Source organism: Podarcis liolepis, assembly GCF_965112155.1.
Source record: "Podarcis liolepis genome assembly, chromosome: 10".
Classification (NCBI taxonomy): Eukaryota; Metazoa; Chordata; class Lepidosauria; order Squamata; family Lacertidae; genus Podarcis; species Podarcis liolepis.
In genome coordinates this window covers 704,550-727,800 of record NC_139562.1, presented here as the reverse complement: position 1 = coordinate 727,800, position 23,251 = coordinate 704,550, and the positions used below count along the sequence as shown (strand labels likewise).

The following is a 23,251-nucleotide window of genomic DNA, read 5'->3' as shown; positions in this document are numbered from 1 at the left end:
ACACATACATCACAGAAAGGAGGGGTTGAGGGAGAGGTGGTGGTGGTAACCTGAGTGTCCTGTCACCTGGCTGGTTCCCCCTTTCCCCCTCCCCATGAGTACCTTCCAGGTGACAGAGGGGAGTTTGCAGTTTCCTGCCCCCAGAAGGAAGATCTGATCATTGTCCTTTGTTCCAGTCCATGCTGAATCCACTCCCATATGCAAGTTCTTTGTGATCTTGATGGTCTTCTGTCTAGGACCATCAGGGTTGGCATAGCAACTGGGCAGGGCTCCTGTGGATGTGCTGGGATGGTGAAGGGATTATGGCTGGCCTGTATCAAACCTTCCCCATTTTGTAGTCCTTCCTTCATGGAGTAAAATAAAAGTGGAACAGTGCAAATCCGATGTATGGTTGATTTTCTATGAATTTATAACAGAAGCGCAGCGTATGTAGTGTGTGAGTGTGTGTGAAGGTTTTTTTTTATAAGATATTTATTAAGGTTTTTTTAAAAAAAGTTTACATAAAATAGAAAAAAACAGAAAACATAAAATGCAAAAATGCAAACATAAAAAACACATACAACAACATGTATAATTTCAATCCCTTATTGTCAGGGAACTGACATCGGAGACACGGGAGAAGGAGAGGGTCTCTGACTCTGCAGGTGAAGGTCCTAGCACAAGGGGGAGACTCAGGGTGTGATTAGCTTGGCTGGGAAACAGGGAATGTCCACCCTCCCTTTCCCACAGGTGGGTGGGGTTTGTGGCACCAAGATAGGGCTCACCTGGGCGGGTGCCCCCCACCTGCTTGGGCCGGCCTTTGACCCGCCCTTGGTCAGGAAGGACAATGGATGGCCAGCCGGGGGGGGGGGCAAAGGCCAAAGAAAAGAGGCCGACCCCTTTGTCCAAGTTTCTTTTGGTTTTCTTCCTTGCAGGATCAGGATCCTTAGGAGCGTGTCCTGGCAGCCAGATTAAGGTAAGTTCTGGCCTGATTGGAAGGGGCATGGCTCCTCCGCCAGGCTAGGCCATAATTTTGTCGCTTTTCTTTCTGGGCGGGGGGGCCAGCTAGGATGCAGGGGCAACCTTTTTGTTTTGCGGTGGCGGGGGGGGGCATGGCTCCTCCGCCATAGCCATCCACCACCCTCTAACTGTAGGCCGCATGGTGGCCTTTTCCTTTTGGCATGCATAGGAGAGCATGGCCAGGGGTTCCACTGGCCATGAAGGGTGGCGTGTGCCCCCAGACGTAGGCCACACGGCAGCTTTTCATTCTGCTGACGCAGCTTTAAACTGTAGACCGCATGCCTGACATTTCCTTTCTGTTGGCGGGGGATAAGTCAGGCCGCATGGCGGTCATATTTCTTTGCACACACCCCGTTCTGCTCTGGCTATGGATGCACTTCTGATCCTAGCAGGCAAATGTAAATGTCTCTTTTGTTTCAACAGAGAGATGTTTGGTGGAGGGCAAGGGGAATTATGGGGCAGGGTCCAGGATGCTCAGATTACCACAACCAGACCTCCCTTTTCATGACGTATTAGTGATGTACCATATTTTTTGCTCTATAAGACTCACGTTTTCCCTCCTAAAAAGTAAGGGGAAATGTGTGTGCATCTTATAGAGCGAATGCAGGCTGCACAGCTATCCCAGAAGCCAGAACAGCAAGAGGGATTGCTGCTTTCACTGCACAACGATCCCTGTTGCAGTTCTGGCTTCTGAGATTCAGAGTATTTTTTTTCTTGTTTTCCTCCTCCAAAAACTAGGTGCGTCTTGTGGTCTGGTGCGTCTTATAGGGCAAAAAATACGGTGGTTTTGGGGGGTGTAACATTGGGATTAGCAGCTAATAAAAGTTTGGGTTCTCTTTTGTTCGGGGCTTCCATCTTGTTCCACCTGGTGGCAGGTGGGAGTCCTGTCGTGACAGTCCTCAATAAAGACCAAGCCTGCTGGCTTATGGTTTGCTCTGGTATTCCTGGCTGGTGTCCTTGTTTTTTGTCCAGGGGAGCCCTCAGATTTCTCCGTTAACAGGACGCAAGGTGGGGTGATGTAGGAGACGTTGAAATAGGAGAAGGAGCTAATGGAGCTTCATGTGTTCTCTTTCCCTTAGTTCTCTTCCTTGAAACCCAAACAGGATTCCCTTTCCTCCCACTCTGAAGAAGGAGATGGAGAAGACAGTCAAAACTCCAGGAAATGGGGCACCTTTAGTTTTATTAGGAATAGACATTTAAATGTGTGAAATGTGGAATATGCTTCATTGAGTGAGCACACGTAGTTCACATCAACGACTTCCAACAGGGGAGAAACCATTGAAAGGTATGGAGTGCGGAAAGAGCTTTAGTGATAATGGAAAACTTAGAACACATGAACAGACTCACAAGGGGGAGAAACCATATAAATGTATGGAGTGTGGAAAGAGCTTCGGTCAGAGTGGACACCTTAATATACATCAATGGACTCACACAGGGGAGAAACCATTTAAATGCCTGGAGTGTGGAAAGTGCTGCAGTCAGAATGGAAACCTTAAATTACACCAGCGGATTCACACAGGCGAGAAACCATATAAATGTATGGAGTGTGGAAAGAGCTTCAGTCGGAGTGGACAGCTCAATATACACCATCGGACTCACACAGGAGAAAAACCATTTGAATGTATGGAGTGTGGAAAGAACTTTAGTGATAATGGAAATCTTAGAACACATCAACGGACTCACACAGGAGAGAAACCATATAAATGTATGGAGTGTGGAAAGAACTTCAGTCGGAGTGGACACCTTAATATACATTACCGGATTCATACAGGGCAGAAACTATTTAAATGTATGGAGTGTGGAAAGAGCTTTAGTTTGAATTCAACCCTTAGAAGACATCAACGGACTCACACAGGGGAGAAACCTTTTAAATGTATGAGGTGCGGAAAGAGCTTCAGTCAGAGTGGACAACTCAATAAACATCAACAGACTCACACAGGGGAGAAACCATTTAAATGTATGGGGTGCGGAAAGAGCTTTAGTATGAATGCAACCCTTAGAAGACGTCAACGGACTCACACAGGGGAGAAACCTTTTTAAATGCATTGAGTGTGGAAAGAGCTTCAGTCAGAATGGACACCTTAGAAAACATCAGCAGACACACAGGGGAGAAACTGTTTAAATGTGTGGCCTGTGGAAGGAGCTTCAGTCAGAGTGGAACCCTTGATTTATGTCAGCAAACTCACACAAAACACAAACCTTATAAATATCAGGAAAGTAGATAGAGGTTCAGTCCTAGTGCAAGATCTACATCAACAGATTCATAGACAGGAAGAACTTTAGGAGTTGAAACCATACAAACAATCAACAAACTCAAAGAGGAGAAGCAGTTTAAATGAAAAGATTGCAAAAATGCATGTTGTGTATGTGAAGTCCTGGTATTTATGTGTAAATAATCTAAGATGTAAAGTACCTTTCGATAGAGAAGGGGTTTGGGTTTATCTGGATTGCTGGTGGTCAGTGAGGATTAGGGCTGGGCGATATATTGTCCAAACTGGTTTCTAGACCACATCGTGATAACCTTCCAAAAACAATTGATATGGCAACACATCACAGTGTGTGTTTCTGGGATGCTCATTTGCCTGGAAGCAGCCGGCAGAAAGCTTTTCTTCGTGAAGTCCCTGCAGATACCGAGTTGCTGACTTCCCTCCCAGACGACAGGAAGCGAAAGACACACTTCCATTGCCCTGTGTTGTTCCAGCCTCTTTCCTCCCTTGCTCCCTTCTGCCAGTTTCTGTGCCTGACTTAGATATCCTGTGTGCTGTATTTTTTTACTGCTGAATCTGGATTTGCTCTCAGGAGCCATGTTTTGTGCCTCACCCAGTGAGAACTGTATGCTTTGAAAGCTCAGTAAACTATTACTGAAGAACTCCTACTGCATATGTGTTTGTTTTTGAGCTCAGCATGCAGATTGCTCTACACATGGCCCCTACCCCGCCAATACTTGTCTCATGCCCTGGAGATGCTGTACTTAAGCATGCAATATGGGTGGATATGTGTGTGACTGGTTTTTACAGCAAACTCTCTCGCCCCCACCAGTGTGATCTCCGAACACTGCTTCTTCACTAGAACTTCTCCCCCCTCTTACGCGTTCTGAAGAAAACTTAAAATACTGTAATTTAATGGGAGATTTCCCACCCCAAGCCTTATTGCAAGAGGCAGAAGGAGGGGCTGCAAGAACCAGGGAAGCCTACTGGGGGGCCCATCTTCCCTCACAAACCCCATGGGGCAACCGCAGAGCTCCTGCTTATTCTGGGGTTTGGGGAAGATATTACTTTTCCATAGCATGAGTGCTACAGTCCCAGTAGTTATTATTCTTCCTGCCAGAGGACCAGTGTGCATATTATTATCGTACTGAATTTACTGTTGTTGTTGCTGCTGCTGCTGTTGCTGTCATGCACTAGCTGGGTGTTAAGGGGGGGGGAGGCACCAGCTGGGGAACCCCCAAGGGAAGAAGGCTCGGGTCCCCCATAGGCTATCAAAACACCTAGGTCTGGCTAATTAAAGGCTGATATGGGAGCCGTTGGGGGCCAAGTCGGTTCTTTCATTTTCTCCTCTCCTCTGGAAAAGTGCTCTTTCTTTTGGGGTTTGATTATTTCTGCCTCCTTCAGTGACCACTGCATCCTCAGCGAGGTACAGTACTGCCCATTGAATGTCTGTAGCCACATAGGGCTCTCTCTCAGAACCGCTACCCAGGAGTCTGCGTATGCAAACTGCTCCGAACATCCAGGGTGTTTTGTCATGCTTCAAAACATGGTTTTGTCATGGTTGGTTAGGTCCAGGTCCTACAAGCCGGGCTGGGGGGGCTGTCCGCAGGGTGTTCTCAGTCGTTTGGGGTTCATCACTCCACCATATTTGCGTTTGAGATTGTCAAACTCCTGCGAGTGTGACCCGCCCCCCATTATGCCCTCCTGCTTAAGCTGTTACACAAGGGGGACTCCCTGCCCTTCCGACATGTTGCAGACAAAATAAAAGATGTGGGAAAGCCTTTTGAAAAGAGACTGGTGGCCAGCAAGGCCCACAGTGAGAAAGCCTATAGAAAAAAAATGACTCATAACCCCCTCAGCTGCACAGCCCACCAGTCCTGGGCAGGGAACTCGCAGTTGTGCCAAGGGGGGAGGGAGCCTGATCTCTGCAGCCCCAGCCCTCAGCCGGACAGGAGCCTTCAAGCAAAACACAAAGGGAGAAATCTTCCCCCTCTTTCCTCACAGCCTCAGCCCCTCTTGGCCATGCTAGAGACAATAAGTAGACATTCACAGAGCTGGGAGCCTGCTGCTGCCTGCTTGAGGCACCCACAGCTGGCCGAGACACACGGAGCCACAGCCCACGGCTCCCTCGGTTCAGGCACCCACAGCTGGGTGGGCTCAAAGAAAGCCTCAATTTATCTGAGTCACGGCACCAAATGTTGTGCAGTGGCTCCTTGGTTTGCAACCGTTTTGGATTACAACCACGTCAAACGCCGAAGTGTGTGTACCTGGTTTTGGATTACAACCCATTTTTGGGGGGGCCCATTGGCGAAAGCACGCTTTGGGTTACAACCTGTTTTAGTTTACAACCGTACCTCCGGAATGGATTACAGTGGTAACTCGGGTTACATACGCTTCAAGTTACAGACTCTGCTAACCCAGAAATAGTACCTTGGGTTAGGAACTTTGCTTCAGGATGAGAACAGAAATTGTGCTCCAGTGGCATGGCGGCAGCAGGAGACCAAATTAGCTAAAGTAGTGCTTCAGGTTAAGAACTGTTTCAGGTTAAGAACAGACCTCTGGAACGAATTAAGTACTTAACCCGAGGTACCACTGTATGGTTATAAACCAAGGTACCACTGTATACCCCCAAAGGCTATAAAAACTCCTAGGTCTGGCCAATAAACTCAGGAGCCAGGAGGAGATGAGTCCAACGATTTTATCACAGGCAGTCAATATTGGGAATGGAAAAGGACTTTTCAACATGTTAAAGAAAATTATGGGTTGAGAGACTACTCAGCAGCCCAGCTCGCCAGGGTACAAGTCCCCCACGGGTCCATGCGGTCAGTAAATGGAGGAAATTCCAGCCAAGCATTTTGGAGCAAAGAGCAGTCAGTAGACTGAGATCCTTTACTGTTGTGCAACAGGTTCAAACAGCAGTGAGGGAACTCTGACCCTGGGGCGACATTGACTTTTAAAACTTTCCCACCATATCCCAGGATACAGTTCACACAGCATCATCAATACATCATTGCTACATCACTAAAACGTCAGAAAGGGGGGGGGGTTACACAAGATTAGCATAGACAGATATGTCAGGGCAACACCCAAGTATAAGATTAGCAGAGGCAAACATGTCTCAAGTACCCACCACCCAAAAGGACAACAGAACTTCCTTTGCATGTCTGCAGCCTGAGACAAGTCTGGTGAAGAGATTTGGCTTCCCTTGGCTAACAGTGAGCCCAGCAATTGTCACCTCTGGGCATTTCCTGGGGTAGGAGGTGTGTCTACACATCTTCACCCTTGGGGAGGGAGTGTTGGTTTCTGTGTGTTGCCACTGTGCCGTGCTCTTGGAGTCACAGGACTCTGTTTTGCATTCCAGGGACATTCCAGACTGTTGGAAGTCTCACGGAAGACAGGAGACAGATGTGATGTTACTGTTTCCTGTTCCTTTGTTTTTCAGTTGCTCTCTGCTTTCACAGAGAGAGCATGTATATTTCGTTTCTGTCTGCGTAGTTAGAAATAAAACTCTTTAGCGATGTAGCTAATAAACTTCTCGTCCTTCCCTGCGTGCTGGATACTCTGCTGAATGGGGAGTGTACTTGGAGCCTCATCAAAGGCTCAGGTCATTAATCATCATCGGAGGAGCTCGGTCGAACCCAAGTCCAACAGGTGGCAGGAAAAAAGAGCCCTTTTTCCAAGGGCAAAATAGCTTTGGAATGGAGGAAACTGGCAAAGGAGTTGATTTTATATGATTTTTTAAAGCTAGGTATCTTCCCTGAGCTGTCAAGCCAAAAGGATACATTCAGGCATAATATTTGTAACATTTAACAACTTTAAGGATGTGCCCCACCCCGCCTTGTAATTTCTGTAACAAATACCTTCCTGAGATTTTTTTCTTTTGGGGTGTGTGTCACAGTTCAGCTTCATTCAGAAGAAAACATTGCTAAAGGAGGGGAAATATAAAATGCACATTGAAAACAGCATAATCAGCAAGAGAATAAAATATTATAATCCTAGAACACAGAATATATTTTGCTTTTCACCACTTCTGGGTTTTAAAGCAGCTTCCGGGCTCCTCATGCCTGAGAATTTAACTCCCTGTGTCCTCTTATATGTCACTCCTCTCCTTCTATAGCACAAAATTGTCACATTTAAGAAATGTAGCAAATGGTATATGCAGAAAATAAAGATAAACTCACACTCATTCTTAAATGCCATGCAGCCTTAATAATAATAATAATAATAATAATAATAATAATAATAATAAACTAATAATTAATAATTAATAATAATTTATTTATATCCTGCCCATCTGGCTGAGTCTCCCCAGCCACTCTGGGCGGCTCCCAATCGAGTGTTAAAAACAGTGCAGCATTAAATATTAAAAACCTCCCTGAACAGGGCTGCCTTCAGATGTCTTTTAAAGATAGGATACCTGCTTATTTCCTTCACATCTGAAGGGAGGGTGTTCCACAGGGTGGGCGCCACCACCGAGAAGGCCCTCTGCCTGGTTCCCTGTAAGCTTACTTCTCACAATGAGGGAACCACCAGAAGGCCCTCGGCGCTGGATCTCAGTGTCCGGGTTGGACGATGGGGGTGGAGACGCTCCTTCAGGGATACAGGACCGAGGCCGTTTAGGGCTTTAAAGGTCAGCACCAACACTTTGAATTGTGCTCGGAAACGTACTGGGAGCCAATGCAGATCTCTCAGGACCGGTGTTATGTGGTCCCGGCGGCCACTCCCAGTCACCAGTCTAGCTGCCGCATTCTGGGTTAATTGCAGTTTCCAGGTCACCTTCAAAGGTAGCCCCACATAGAGCGCATTGCAGTAGTCCAAGCGGGAGATAACCAGAGCATGCACCACTCTGGAGAGACAGTCCGTGGTTAGGGAGGGTCTCAGCCTGTGTACCAGATGGAGCTGGCAGACAGCCACCCTGGACACAGAATTGACCTGTGCCTCCATGGACAGCTGTGAGTCCAGAATGACTCCCAGGCTGCGCACCTGGTCCTTCAGGGGCACAGTTACCCCATTCAGGACCAGGGAGTCCACACCTACCCGCCTCCTGTCCCCCAAGAACAGTACTTCTGTCTTGCCAGGATTCAACCTCAAATTGTTAGCTGCCATCCATCCTCCAACAGCCTCCAGACACTCACACAGGACCTTCACTGCCTTCATAGGTTCTGATTTAAAAGAGAGGTAGAGCTGGGTATCATCCACATGATACGGAAGGGGGGGCATGCTTTCCTTCACCCTTCCGCCGGTCACCAGAGGGTCCGAGGCGATGACCTCAAGGGCACCCAGCCCCACGTGGATCCCTCAGCCCCCACACCGTTACACAAGCACCACACTCTACCCCAAGCCCATAAATAAAGTGCCTTTTCCCTTTCCTACACCGATCCACTATTACGGGTGAAATAAGCCCAAATTCTTATGCCTCTTTCCCGCTCTATCTCTACTGTGGGTTGACCGTACGAAGCTGTATTCCCTATTCCTTTCAATGGCTGCGTTCTACCCAATCAGAACCATGCATTCACTTTGCAGAGCCAGCTCAGCGAGCTCCTGCACGCCTCATTTAACCTCTTGACAAGCTGCTGACGGCTCCCCGCTGGGAGAACAATGGAACCGAAACTTGTGAACTCATAAAAGTGTCAAATCTTGCTACAATGTATCTATTTTGTTTTCGACTTCAATTACCAATATAAAATGGACTAAAAAGCACTAAAAATCTTTAGAAACTCGTATAAAATCAACCACAACTCCGATTTCCTTCCTTTTGGTGCCGATCGGCTCAGTCTCTTCAGGACTCCATGTCACCTCCCCTGCCTCCATGATCCCTCGAGCGAGGTGTCACGTACTCAGGAAGACCCTAATCCGGTCAAATCACTCTGCCAAGCCTTTCCTCCGGGCAATGCCAGGTGGCAGACTATACATACATGGACCATTGTCTTCTCATCACTGGTACTCAGGAAGTGCTTATCTGCGCATATCTCCAGCTCTGCATATTCCCCCTCCCTCTTCTATATGTTAATCCGGTGTATTATGTATGCAACAACAGCAGCAAGAATACTCATCGTGAAGTACTGGAAGACACAATATTTACTCACCCGGGAAGAATGGCAGATGAAGTTGATGGACTATATGGAATTGGCGGAAAAGACTGGCAGAATCCGAGACCAGGGAGAAGAGTCGGTGGAAGAAGAGTGGAAAAAGTTTAAAGACTATTTACAGAAATACTGTAAAATTAATGAATGTTAGAAAAATGTGGGAATGAAGTTATATGGCTTTAGTAGAAATGTTATAAGGAATTAAGTATAAATAGACTATTAGTGCATTAAAGGAAAAATAAGGTTAGAATATGTTAAGATAATTATAGGATAGAAAACAGAGGAAGATGGAAAGGAATTGCTGAAACAATTTACAGAAGTGGAATACAAAAAGGGAGGTGTGAGGAGGTCGTGGAAACAAGTGAATGAAAGATAAGATATTGAAATTGTTTGATGTGTTTTAAATTGGTTTTAGTCTGTTTTGTTAGTTTATTGTGTTTGTTTTGTTAGTTTAATGTGTCAGTGTTATGTAGTGTTTTTGCATTGTATTGTATTGCATTGTTCATTTTGTTTTGTGGTGTTTAAAACTGTTGGAAAACTAATAAATAGTAATTCAAATATATATATATATATATATATATATATATATATATATATATATATATGTTAATCCGGGGTAACCCAACCTCTCTTTAATGTATTCATGATGTAACTATGATGTATTTTGCACTGTATTCTGGGACATGGAGGGAAGTTTTAAAAGTTCATGTCACCCCTTTCCCGCTGTTCAATCTTGCCTTGAACCTCTTGTGCAATAAACTTGGATCTTCTGCAGCTTGCTCCTGTCTCCGGCTGAGCTCATTTTCCTCCGCAGGGACTTGCGGACTTAGTCCGACGAGCGGGGTGGCAGAGTAGCCCCGCACCCAGATTTTACCGTAACACACATGATGATGAACAGTCAGCCCAAACCCCCTGATGATCTCTCCCAGCAGATTCATATAGACATTAAAAAGCATGGGAGAGAGGACGGAGCCCTGAGGCACCCCACAAGTAAGAGCCCAGGGGTCTGAACACTCATCCCCCACCACCACTTTCTGAACACAGCCCAGGAGGAAGGAGCGGAACCACTGTATGACAGTGCCCCCAGCTCCCAGCCCCTCTAGACGGTCCAGAAGGATGTGATGGTCGATGGTGTCAAAGGCAGCTGAGAAATCCAGCAGAACTAGGAAACAGCTCTCACCTTTGTCCCTAGCCTGCCGGAGATCATCAACCAGTGTGACCAAGGCAGTTTCAGTCCCATGGTGAGGCCTGAATCCCGATTGGAAGGGATCCAAATGGTCCACATCCTCCAGGCGTGCTTGGAGTTGTTCAGCAACCACCTGCTCAGTCACCTTGTCCAAGAATGGAAGATTTGAGACTGGGCGATAGTTGGTCATATTAGCCGGGTCTAAAGATGTTTTTTTAAGAAGCGTTTTAATGACCGCCTCTTTCAGCAGGTCTGGGAAGGCTCCCTCACAGAGGGAAACATTCACCACCCGGCAGAGGCTACTTTCTGAGGGTGTAGAAATTGCAACGCGCTTTAGTTATGGGCTGCTTCACTCCTCGCATTGGGGGGGGGGGCTCTGCCTGCAAGCAGATCAACAGCTGCCTTGCTTTCTTCCTGGCCTCATTGTGTTACCTCTGACGGAGACATAAAGGGATGAATTTTACCTGGGTGTGTGGGGGGGGGCGTGTGTGCAAAAGCCCAAGCCCCATTTTCTCCGTAACACAGGAGTCACAGCGCCCAACCCGCTGCTCAATGTGCACCAATACCTAAAACATGGAATGGATCTAAGATCATGGCGTGGGGTGGGGGAGGGAAGGATTTTCAATATAAAGATTGTAGGGGGGGACCGCACTTTGCAAATGGATTGCCGGGATCAGCCCCTCCCCCGCTCTCCTCATCCCCAGAAGCAAGAAGGGAGGGGGGAAACCTTCATCTCCTCCCCCCCCCCAATTCCTCCCTTCCCGGTACATCCTCCTCTCACCCCGCCCCCACAACCCCAAATCCCTCCACCGTGCGCTGAACCTCTTCCTCCTCCTCCAATCCGGCGTCTGTTTCCGGAATGAGGGGGGAAAGCCCCCGTCCTAAACTGCCTGCATTTCCCGCAAGTGGAGCTTCTACTCCGAATTGCTGCTCTGCGGCGTAGCTGGGGGGGGGGTGGCGCTTTCGGAAAGGGGAGGAGGATGGGAAGAGGAGGATCCCCCCCCCCGTGGATGTTGCAGGAAAAGAAAGGAGAATCGGGAGCGAGGACAAAGAGGTAAAGGGATCGCGGGGGGCGGAGAGGGGGGGTAAGGACCCAGAGACCCCCGCCAGCTCCCCAAGGCGCCTTTCGTGGGCCCCGTCGGCAGGGCCTGGATCCCTGCACGTGTGCTGCGAAGGGGGCTTTCCTTGGACGCTTAGGCGCCTTGGCAGCGGCGGACATGGGACGCCTACGCAGGGGGTCCCCACGAGGACCCCCTTGCCCCGTTTCCCCCGCGAAGGCATCCCTGGGGCCCTGTGGGTTTCGCACGGATAAAGGAGGGTTAACGGGCGTGAGGGACGCCTGGATAGAGACCCCCTGTCCCTCCTCTGCTAGTCTTGGGGTGGCCCCCCAGGATGGAAAGATGGGGGTCGCAGGGCTGAGCCACGCCAAGGGAGGCCTCTGGGTGCAGGGGAGACTCTGGGACAGAGGGAGGGAGTCGAGGAAGTGGGGAGGGGGAGCATCCCTGGGGCAGGAAAGGGCAGCAATGGGGGGGGGAGAGAGATAGGAAATCAGTCTTTGGGGAGACTTCTCCCCAGCCTGCTGGGATTCTCTGGAGGGGCCGCCTTGACTTCTCCTTCCCACCCAGGAATCGGCCACCCCTTCAAGGTGACCAGAGAGGGATCCCTGGAAAGTGAGGGGTCGTGTCCCCCCACCCCTTCCTTCCTGCAAGCTCCATCCTCTTACCACCCCATGAGCCCCCATAAGCCCCTGCCCTGTCCAGGAAGAGAGGAGGGGAGAGGCCTTCTCAGAAGCAGCTCTTGGTTTCCGCAATCCCACCCAGGAAGCAGCCAGAAACCTTTTCCTCTCTCTCAGGCTTCCATCTTAATAATAATAATAATAACAACAACAACAACAATAATTATAATAATTATAATAATGTATTATTTGTACCCTGCCCATCTGGCTGGGTTTCCCCAGCCACTCTGGGCGGCTTCCACAGAGACCAAAAATACACTAAAATATCACACATTTTATGTCACAAAAATACACTAAAATGTCTTAAGATGTCTTAAGATGTCTTTTGAATGTCAGGTAGTTGTTTATCGCTTTGACATCTGATGGGAGGGCGTTCCACAGGGTGGGCGCCACCACCAAGAAGGCCCTCTGCCTGGTTCCCTGTAGCTTTGCTTCTCGCAATGAGGGAACCGCCAGAAGGCCCTCAGCACTGGACCTCAGTGTCCGGGCAGAACGATGGAGGTGGAGACGCTCCTTCAGGTATACTGGGCCAAGGCCATTTAGGGCTTTCAAGGTCAGCACCAACACTTTGAATTGTGCTCGGAAACGTCCTGGGAGCCAATGTAGGTCTTTCACGACCGGTGTCATGTGGTGTCACTCAGTCACCTTGCCCATGAATGGTAGATTTGAGACTGGGCAATAGTTGGCCAAATTGGCTGGGTCTAAAGATGTTTTTTTAAGAAGTGGCTTAATAACCGCCTCTTTCAGCGGGTCTGGGAAGGCTCCCTCATGGAGGGAAGCATTCACCACCCCACGAAGCCCATTGCCCAACCCTTCCCGGCTAGCTTTTATAAATCAGGAGACAGGTGGTTGGTTTCATGCGTCCAAGCAGCCTGTCCACATTCTCGGGGGTAACAGATTGGAATTGATCCCACTCAACTTGTCTAGACAGAACTCTAGCACTCTCCCGCCCCGGCCCTGATGCCACGGTGGAGTCTACTTCTTCCCGAATCTGAGTGACTTTATCTGCAAAAAACTTTGCAAAATCATTGCAGGAGATCATGTGGCCCATACTGGGCCCCGATGTAGCAGGTGGTTCCGCTAAATTGCAAACCACCTGAAAAAGTGTCCTGCTGCTGTTTTCTGCAGCTGCAATAGAGACGGTGAAGAAAGTAGTCTTTGCCGTCGCTACCGCCACTTGGTAGGCTCAACATTCAGCTCTAACCCGTGTCCAGTCAGATTCAGAATGGGTTATCCGCCACCGGCGCTCTAGCAATCTCAATGATTGTTTCATCACCTCAGCTCCGAAGAAAACCATGGGGCTGTCTGGGCTCCATGCAATTGGAGAGGGCGCTTCGGAGCCAGACAGTTGATAGCCCTGGTTAACTCCGCATTCCAGCGGGCCACCAGGGAATCAGCTGAAAGGCCATCAACATGGGATAAAGCATTCCCTACCACTCTCTGGAAACCATTTGGATCCATTATATGGTGGGAGCAGACCATCCAAATCGGTCCCACCTCCCTGCAGAGGGGAAGGGTCGCGGAGAAGTCCAGTTGCACCAGGAAGTGATTTGACCATGGCACTTCTTTGTTTCACTTTTACCTAGTGTCATATCACCCACGTCACTAGAGGTGAACACCAGGTCCAAGGCATGTCCACGGCTATGAGTTGGACCAAACTTATTCAGGGACAGCCCCATGGAGGCCATGCTTTCCAGGAAGTCCCGAGCGGCCCCTTGTAAGGTCGTGTCGGCATGGATGTTAAAATCCCCTAGGACAACCAAACTAGGTGTCTCCAGGAGAACATCCGCCACGACCTGGAGCAGCTCGGACAGGGAATCCTTGGTGCAGCGAGGAGGTCGGTACACCAAAAGGAATCCAGTACTGCCCCTGTTGCCCAGCTTCCAGAACATGCACTCACAGAACTGGGTCTTCCCAGTAGGACGCCTGATACAAGCTAATGACTTCCTAAAAATCACTGCAACCCCCCCTCCCTGCCCACAAGGCCTGGGTTGCTGTGCGTAAGAGAAACCTGGCAGACAAGCAGTGGCAAGGACAGGCCCATCTGCTTCATCCAACCAGGTCCCTGACACACATGCCAGGTCAAATCCTCCATCCACAATCAGGTCGTGGATGGCAGTGGTTTTATTTATCATTGACCTGGCATTATACAGCAACACCTTCAGGTCATGTGGGTTTCCCCTGTTGATTCCAGCATCCCTCCGGTCAAGGCCAGACCCGGAGGCAGGGATAGTCTTCAAACAACGACTAAACCTGCCTCCTCGGTAATGACATGGTCTGGTCTGAGCGTAACTCCTCCTCCTGCCCATGATCACTGAGATCGGATGTCCCAGTCCTCCCCCCCCCCCCGTGGAACTTGTCCCAGCCATTGTGTTGGCTGGGGCCCCACTCCCAGGCAGCCCTGATTCCGCCCCTTAAAAACAAAACACAAACTATACACAACCAATAAAACAACAAAGAACAAAAACAGAACAATTATACTCAAATTAACCCCCAACCAAATATCCATCCCTCCCACCCATCCCCAACAAAGCAAAAAAGGAAATAAAGAAATAAAAATTTAAAATGCCACCAACTGCTTGAGGACATTTTAAAACACATTAACCACTTAGAACAGGGAAGCAATAGCAGAACAACTTCCCGCACTTCCCCAAAAGTTTGTTCCAAATAAGGGCCCGGGCCACGCCCCCTGGGCCAGTTGGAAAGGGCCCTGGAAGGGAGCAGGCCCTGCAGTCCTCACCACAGCCGATGGTCCAAGGTCTCACCACAGCAGGGGTCCCTTTGTAGCTGGGAGAGTGAGGGCCTGGGCCAGTTGGAAAGGGCCCTGGAAGGGAGCAGGCCCTGCAGTCCTCACCACAGCTGATGGTCTGTTTCTCTTCCACTTCCTGGTTCCAGTACAAATAAAAAACAGTAAAATATCAGACATTAAAAACCTCCCAATACAGGGTTGCGTTCAGCTGTCTTCTAAATGTCAGAATGTTGCCCATTCCCTCGCCCTCTGCCTGCTTCCCTGTAACTTCACTTCTCGTGCGCGCGGGGGGGGGGGGGAATCAGCAGAAGACCTTCCAAGGAGGACCTCCCTGTCCAGACTGAGCGATGTCGGTGGAGATGCTCCTTCAGGTCTACAGGGCTGAGGCTGTTGAGGGCTTTAGGTTGCAGATCTTGCTGCTCCATAACAATCTCATTCAGCAAATAAATTTATTACTGAAGGCAAAGAAGCATAACAGGATCCAAAAAATAGCAAAAACTTAACTTACGTAAAACCCTAACTTAGCATACCAAAACAGCACTCAACTAAGATTCACACAAGCAGAGTAAAGAAATAGCAGACTAGGAAGTGGGATCAGATGCCTTTCGGCCTTGTAATTTATATTAAATGTCAGAATAACCTTGGGACTGGATAACAAGCCTGGCTCACTCCAGTTTAAACCAGCTTCATCTGGTTCCATGAAACAAGAAAGGTTCTTCATAACCTCATCGCAACTGATCCCACCACCAGCTCTCAACTGAAAGGAAACTGCCGAGTTTCAGGAAGCCTGCATTAGATCAATACTTTTCTTTGCCTGGAAAATGCAGCCATGCCACTTAAATGTCAGCACCAACAGTGTGACATGTGCTTGAAAATCTGCTGGGAGCCAAGTAAGATCCTTTAGGAGCAGTGATATGTGGTCTTGGCAGCTGCTCCCATTCAGTTGCAGTTTTGGGTCACCTTCTAAGGTAGCCCCATGTAGACCACATAGCAGTAGTCCAAGCCGGAAATAACCAGAGCATGCACCACTCTGGCAAGAAAGTGTGCGGGGAAGGAGGGACTCAGCCTGCGTTCCAGATGGAGCTGCTAGACAGCTGCCCTGGACACAGAATTGAGCTGCGCCTCCATGGTCAGCTGTGAGTCCAAAATGACCCATGGGCTGCCCACCTGGTTATTTAGGGGCACATTTAGCCCATCAGGACCAGGGGGTCGCCCACACCTGCCCACCCCTTGTTCCCCAGGGACAGTACTTCTGTCTTGTCAGGATTCAAGCTCATTCTGTTAACCACCATCCATCTTCAAACCACCTCCAGGCACCAACACAGGGCATTCACCACCTTCACTGGTTCCGATTTAAACAAGAAGAAGAGCTGGGTATCACCGACATACTGGTGAACACCCAGCCCCAAACCCCTGATGATCTCTCCCACCAGCTTCATATAGATATTAAAAAGCATGGGGGAGAGGACGGAGCCCTGAGGCACCCCACAAGTGAGAGCCCAGGGGTCAGAACAGTCATCCCCCAACACCACTTTCTGGACATGGCCCAGGAGGAAGGAGGGGAACCACTGCATAGTAGGGTCCCCAGCTCCCCTAGAGGGTCCAGAAGGACACCATGGTCTCCAAAGCCACTGAGAGATCTAGCAGAACCAGGAAACAGCTTTCCCCTCAGATTCTAGCCCATGAGAGATCATCATCCAGCGCAATCAGGGCAGTTTCTGTTGCATGATGAGGCCTAAATCCCAATAGGAAGCATAATGGTGGCAGAAGCTTTCCTGGTCCTGCACCCCCAAAAGCTCCAGGCACAAGACTTTCATTAGCTTTGAAGGGGCCATCCGATACTTGGTGGTCTTTTCTTCAAAAGACAAATATTCTGAATACTTTTTAATGGATGTATGATGTAAACAGTACTTCTGTTTTTCTTGTTCCACATCGGAGAGACTTTGATAAACAGGTCCGAGCTCATCTCTGTGCCTGAAACTGCTGTGTTAGCAGCACTGCCTGGGCAGTGTGTTTGGGGGTCCTGGGCTGGCTAGACAACAAGACCCCTTTCTCAGCCTGGCTAATATGGTCCCAAGGAAAGCAGAGCAGTATGTTTGGCACCAGCTTGGCTGCAGGAGTGGCTGGAAGGATGTGTGCAGGACACCATGCAACTATCTTAGAGACTCCACTCTGGATTTGTGTATGTTTTCCTCCATAGCGTTTTCGTCTTCTGAAGATAACTCACGAGGCAGTGAAGGTTTAGGACCAGAGTTTTCCTTATCAATGGGCTCCCTTCCCTGACTGATGAGCCCCATCTGCCCTTCACGTTCCTCTGCAGCAGGGGCAGAATCTGCCTTCTTGACTGTGGGATTCACTGTTGTTCTCATCCTCTCCATCCACCAGGGCCTGCCTTCACCTGCAGAAGAATTCCCTAATAAACCAAGGATTTGAGACCCATCAGCTATCCTCACCTCGTTTAGCCGGCCGATTGAAGCCGTTCCTGGGATTGTGGCCTCTGTTGCATGCTGACAGCTTCTGGAAGCCACAGGTGAGAGCTGAGTGCAGGGTGGGGACCAATGGTGGATAAATTACCCCATAAGGTGCATGACATTTCCCCCACCAAAGGAACTACCACTCCCCTAACACCCCATGACATCATATGATTATAATATTTAAGACAGAACAGGAACAAATTCATGTCCCCAGAAATAACACAACCTCAGTCCATTAGTGAATCAATACTACATTTTCAAGGTACTACATATTCCACTAAGTACAGTTTATCATTTGGCCTTGAATATCCTGCTTTTCAGTGTCATTTTAGGATAGTTCTGCGTCAGAAGATGGGCACGAGATCAGACAGGACATCATTCTTTAAAAAATCAAGCTGCTTTATGAACATTGGTTGAGGATTGTCCATTAAACTTTAATTAGTTTAATGTTAAGTAAACGTCCAGTGCGCTTCCAACACCACAAGTCTTATCTCAGCAGAGAATTTCGTGCAGCGGCTGAAGGAGGCAGGAGAGTCAGTACCTTTCAATGAAGAATCCTGGAGCAAGTACTTTGGAACTCAGGGAAAAACCTTATTCACAAAAGAAAAACCCTGGCAATAAAGCACACATGCTTTTATCTCCGGCATAAAGAAAACTTTACTCTAAACTTAACTCATATCAGCAAACACGCCCTTGGCCACAAACTGGGTCTGCGAGTCAGGTCAAGGGGGGAAGAAGAGAGAGAAACATGGGTGAACTGACTCTTTATACAAACTAACTCACATTCCTGGATGCTTAATGACTTCCAGCTGCTCAGTGATTAGAGCGACTTGTTACCTCTTAACCCTTTAGTATCAACACCCCCTCTCGCTCGTAACACTGAGCTGTACCAACCTTAATTCAAATTTAAACCTGAACAGAAATATTTATGAGATTGCGGACTCAAAGCTTTTGTAAAACCATCTGCGAGATTTTCTTTGCTTGAACAATACTTTAGTTCAATTAAACCTTGTTTTACACTTTGGCATACATTTTGATAACGGATATCCAAGTGTTTTGTGTGTGCCTTGAATTGACCTGATTTAGCTAGTTTAATACAAGGTTGATTGTCTTCCCACACTCTGATAGGTAGGGAACATTCTCCAAACAATTCTTGTACCAGTTGCTTATAGAATTCCAGTTCTCTACATACATCTGATAACGCATTGAACTCAGATTCAGTTGAACTTAAAGCTATAAGTGATTGCTTTCTTGATCTCCAACCAATTAGTGCATTTCCAAATTTTATCACCATTCCTGACACTGATTTTCTATCTGGTCCAGCATCTGCCCAACTGCTGTCCGCCCAACATTCAAGTTGTGTGCTGCCCTCTGCTGATAGTTTTAAGCGAAACCTTTTGGTAGTTTGGAGATACCTTAAAACTCTTTTTACTCCTTGCCAAGCATGCATTGATGGTTTTTCAGCTTGTCTGCACAGCATGTTGACAGCATATGTTACATCAGGCCAAGTCCACTGTGCAATGTGGAGTAGACTGCCTATCGCTGACTGGTAAACCCCGGGATTACAGAACTCTGCCTGTTGCTCAGTTTGAGCATCCTTTGTGTAACTTAACTCCATTGGGCTTTTAACACCAGCACAGTTGTCCATTTTAAACCTTTCCAGCAACTGCTGGATCTTAGCTTCTTGGCTGAGCCAATAGTTCCCATTTTCATCTTGTTGAATTTTAACTCCTAGATAAACAGATACAGTGCCTAGTGATTTTATCTGAAACTTTTCTCCAAGCTTTGTGGCAAATTGTTGTGCAAGTTTATCATCCTTTCCACTGTATAATAAATCGTCAACAAATATCAAAACTGCTTCTTGTTCATATCCCGAGCCTTTTAGATAAAGACACGCATCTGCTGCACTCTTTCTGAACCCCATGCTCTCTAGAGCACCGTTTAAGCAGGAATTCCAATTATGGGCGGACTGTTTCAACCCATAAATGGATTTGTGTAGGCGCCAGACCTGGTTTGGCTTGTCTCCTTCAAAACCTGGTGGTGGTGTCATATAGACTTCGTCCTGTAAGTCTGCATTTAAATAAGCCACATTGACATCAAAATGAAACAGCTTATTTCCCTTCTTAGCTGAAGAGGCTAGAAGCATTCTTAATGACTCCGATCTTGAAGTAGGGGCATAGATTTGAGAATAGTGAACACCTTTTCGCTGCGAAAAACCTTTTGCAACTAGTTGGGCTTTATATTGCAACTCCTCAGTAGTTGTGGGCTTTAAATGATATACCCATGGACAACCTACAGCTTGTTGCCCTTTTGGAAGCTCTGTACTTGTAAACACACCAAGAGACTTCCTTGAAGCCATCTCCTTTTCCATTGCTTCCTGCCACTTTACGGCTTCTGAGCTTGGAAGCTGTTGTACCTCTGTATAGCTATCTGGCTCACACTGTGCCATATTTACGTATACACTTGTCACCTTAAACTGCTCTGGTGGTTTGCCCTTTGTGGCATGTTTTGACCTGTGCAATTGTTCCTCTTGTGCCCCCTCTGACCATTGGCTGTCAGAATCTGTCTCAGACTTTATATCTGGATGCGCTCCTAGGGATAAAGACCTCCGTTTAGATACCTCCCTTGGGCTTGGTGTTGCAGGCGACCTGCTTCGCTCTTGCTATCTGCTAGGCCTACTGACTGGCGATGTTGGAACACTCCTAGATTCTGGCTTTTCTACGTTAGGAGAAGAACCTTGTGCCTGGTCAGAATCTGCATCTGAACCATGTGACCATCCCCTTCTGGCTCACCACCCTCTGGGCTCTCATTCTCAGCATAAATGCCTATATCATCTCTCAAAATGTCAGGGTTAGCATGTAAGTGAGTCCATCCGGATTGCTCACAAAATTCAGCGCTCCTACTGATGACCACTCTTGTAGTATCCCCATTTGGGTTCACGAACCTCCAAGATTTGGCGTGTGGTTCGTACCCACAAAAGATGAGTTTCCTAGCCCTTGGACTTGCCTTTTTCCTTAGCGCTTTTGGGATAAGCACATAGGCTTGAGAACCAAACACCCGAAAGTAATTAACTTTGGGCTTCTTCCCATATAAAGCAGAATACGGCGTAGTATCAATTACCGAATTATATACTCGGTTCAGAACATGAGTAGCCGTCTGCCAGGCATCCGCCCAGTAACTTTGAGGGAGTTTAGAATCAAACAACATAGAGTTTGCCAAGTCTTGTAGAACCCTGTTTTTACGTTCGGCCACGCCTCCTTCTTGGGGGGAATAAGGTGTAGACAGACGATGCTTAATTCCCTTTCTCTTAAAGAAATTCTGCAACACAGACCCGGTAAATTCTGACCCTCTGTCTGTCTGAAAAGCAAGTACTCTAGTACTGAATTCAAGTTCTACTGCACGAACCCAATTTTTAACTGTTTCTGCAGTATCTGCTTTTGTTTTGAGAGGAAAACACCATGTGACTTTTGTTTTGTCATCCGAGAGACACAGTGCATACCTCGAACCTCCCATGCTAGCAACAGGCATTGGGCCACATAGGTCCATATGCACAAGTTGGAATACTTTGTCAGATTTCCTATCTGAACTGGGATAGCTGCATCTATGAACCTTCGCCCTTTTGCATGCAGTACAATCCAAATACTTAGTACATTTGTTCAATTTGCACCCTTCTGATAATTCAGGTTGTCTTTTAACATACTGAAAATTAATATGTCCCAAACGGCGATGCCATAAATGAACACAAGAATTATGGGTAGGCGAGTTCACACAACCAGCATGAACCTGTTCAACTTCATCTGGACTTGTCTCAAAATAATATAACCCATTTCTGCATTCCACCTGCAAAAGAGATACGTTATTCTTTGAAATAGTGCAAACCCCATTTTCAAACACAGTTTTAAACCCATCTCTATCAAGTTCTGACACAGACAAAATACACCCCTTCCCCTTCATTCCCTTTAGCACATAGGCATCAATTTCTGTATGCAAACAATTCAAGAATACTGTGCCTACGGTCTCTAAGGAACGCTTAGTTGAATCTGCCATTGTCACAACTTTAAGGGTTTGCAAATGTCTGCAATTCTGCAAACGGACACTAGATGGTGCCACCAGGTGGTGAGATGCACCACTGTCAATTAACCAGCGTAGATTGCTGCCTTGGCCACACCCTTGCATCAACGCCATTGCTGAAGCCATGTGCTGTGTGCTGTGGGAGTAGCCACGACCTCCTCCTTTTCTCCGACGTCCCCTGGAACTCCTTGTCTGGTAACTAGGGGTAACGGCCTTGGTGCTGTCTTGACCAGGTTCACGTGTGCAGTTCCTGATTAAATGGGAAGAGGAACCACAGCGAAAACAGTATCTAGCTGCAAAAGCATTTACTGTATTCTCAAACTCAGTATCCCCACTCTTAGGCACAGCACAACCCCCCTTTGATGACAAACCTCTTTCTCTTTGCCTTTTATCCTGTTCATCAGGAAGTCGAGAAGAAATGTATTCAAGGGTTAATTCAGATGAAGGCATAGCTTCCAAAGTTAAAGCTAGAGTCTCATAGCTTTTATCAAGAGAAGACAACAATATGTATGACTGCTGCTCCATGGAGAAAGGAATGCCCAGCTGTCTTAGTTGATTAAAGGCAGACACCATTTTGGCAATATGTTCTTTTACACATGCTCCCGGTTGGAGACGTAAATCAAACAAACATCTTGTAGCATGGATCTTGGCCCCCGCAGTGTTTCTGGAATTTAGCCGTTGCAGAACCGTCCAGACCTCATGCGTGTTCTTTAACTCAGAAACGTAAGGCATTTGCTCTGGTCCCACTGCCAAAACTAATAGACCTTGGGCTTTCCTGTCGCGTTTCTGTGAAGCTACTGCTGCTGCTTTGTCTTCTGCAGACACGTCTGCAGCTGCCTGTAAAGGCGGTGCTTCAGTACAACTCCACAACTCTTTTGCTTGTAACCAAACCCTTACTCTAGCCTTCCAATCTTGCCAATTTTTGCCATTGAGTCGCGTAAACGGGACAGCAAAACTTTCCTGGGACTCTGCCATCCTCCCTGGGGCTTAGGAACGATACTCACACACCTGTAGACCGTCTCCCAGCATCTGAGTTGGCTCCTTGAGGAATAGGACGTCTTCCAGTGAGTACAAACTGCGCAGTGCCTGTTTAAAACGTTTTTCTCGGCACGTTGCAGGACTCAAGCTGCTTTGAAGGCTTTCGTTGTCGGCAACCGCTTCTGTCTTCGCTCCATTCCTTTCATAAATCACTCTGAACTGCACTCCTTATCTCCTTGATGTACAAACACCCATAACCTGTCCATTAAACTTTAATTAGTTTAATGTTAAGTAAACGTCCAGTGCGCTTCCAACGCCATAAGTCTTATCTCAGCAGAGAATTTCGTGCAGCGGCTGAAGGAGGCAGGAGAGTCAGTACCTTTCAATGAAGAATCCTGGAGCAAGTACTTTGGAACTCAGGGAAAAACTTTATTCACAAAAGAAAAACCCTGGCAATAAAGCACACATGCTTTTATCTCCGGCATAAAGAAAACTTTACTCTAAACTTAACTCATATCAGCAAACACGCCCTTGGCCACAAACTGGGTCTGCGAGTCAGGTCAAAGGGGGAAGAAGAGAGAGAAACATGGGTGAACTGACTCTTTATACAAACTAACTCACATTCCTGGATGCTTAATGACTTCCAGCTGCTCAGTGATTAGAGCGACTTGTTACCTCTTAACCCTTTAGTATCAACAAGGATTTTGATAGTTGCTCATGAATTATTATCATTTGATGACATTGCAACTTCAGTACCTAAAAAATG

At 47.6% G+C, this 23,251-nt stretch overlaps 2 protein-coding genes across 4 annotated transcripts in view; both read left to right on the top strand.

Moving 5' to 3' along the window:
• LOC310686837 (uncharacterized protein) overlaps positions 1–23,251 on the top strand; it is a 225,745-nt gene that overhangs the window by 125,346 nt on the left and 77,148 nt on the right. The window lies entirely within an intron of this gene.
• Positions 11,349–23,251, top strand: part of LOC310686842 (uncharacterized protein) — a 114,119-nt gene continuing 102,216 nt past the window's right edge. Inside the window, exons 1-2 of the mRNA XM_083461187.1 lie at positions 11,349–11,532; positions 17,348–17,492. The gene's annotated coding sequence lies outside the window, so the exon portion shown is untranslated. The remainder of the gene's footprint in view (positions 11,533–17,347; positions 17,493–23,251) is intronic.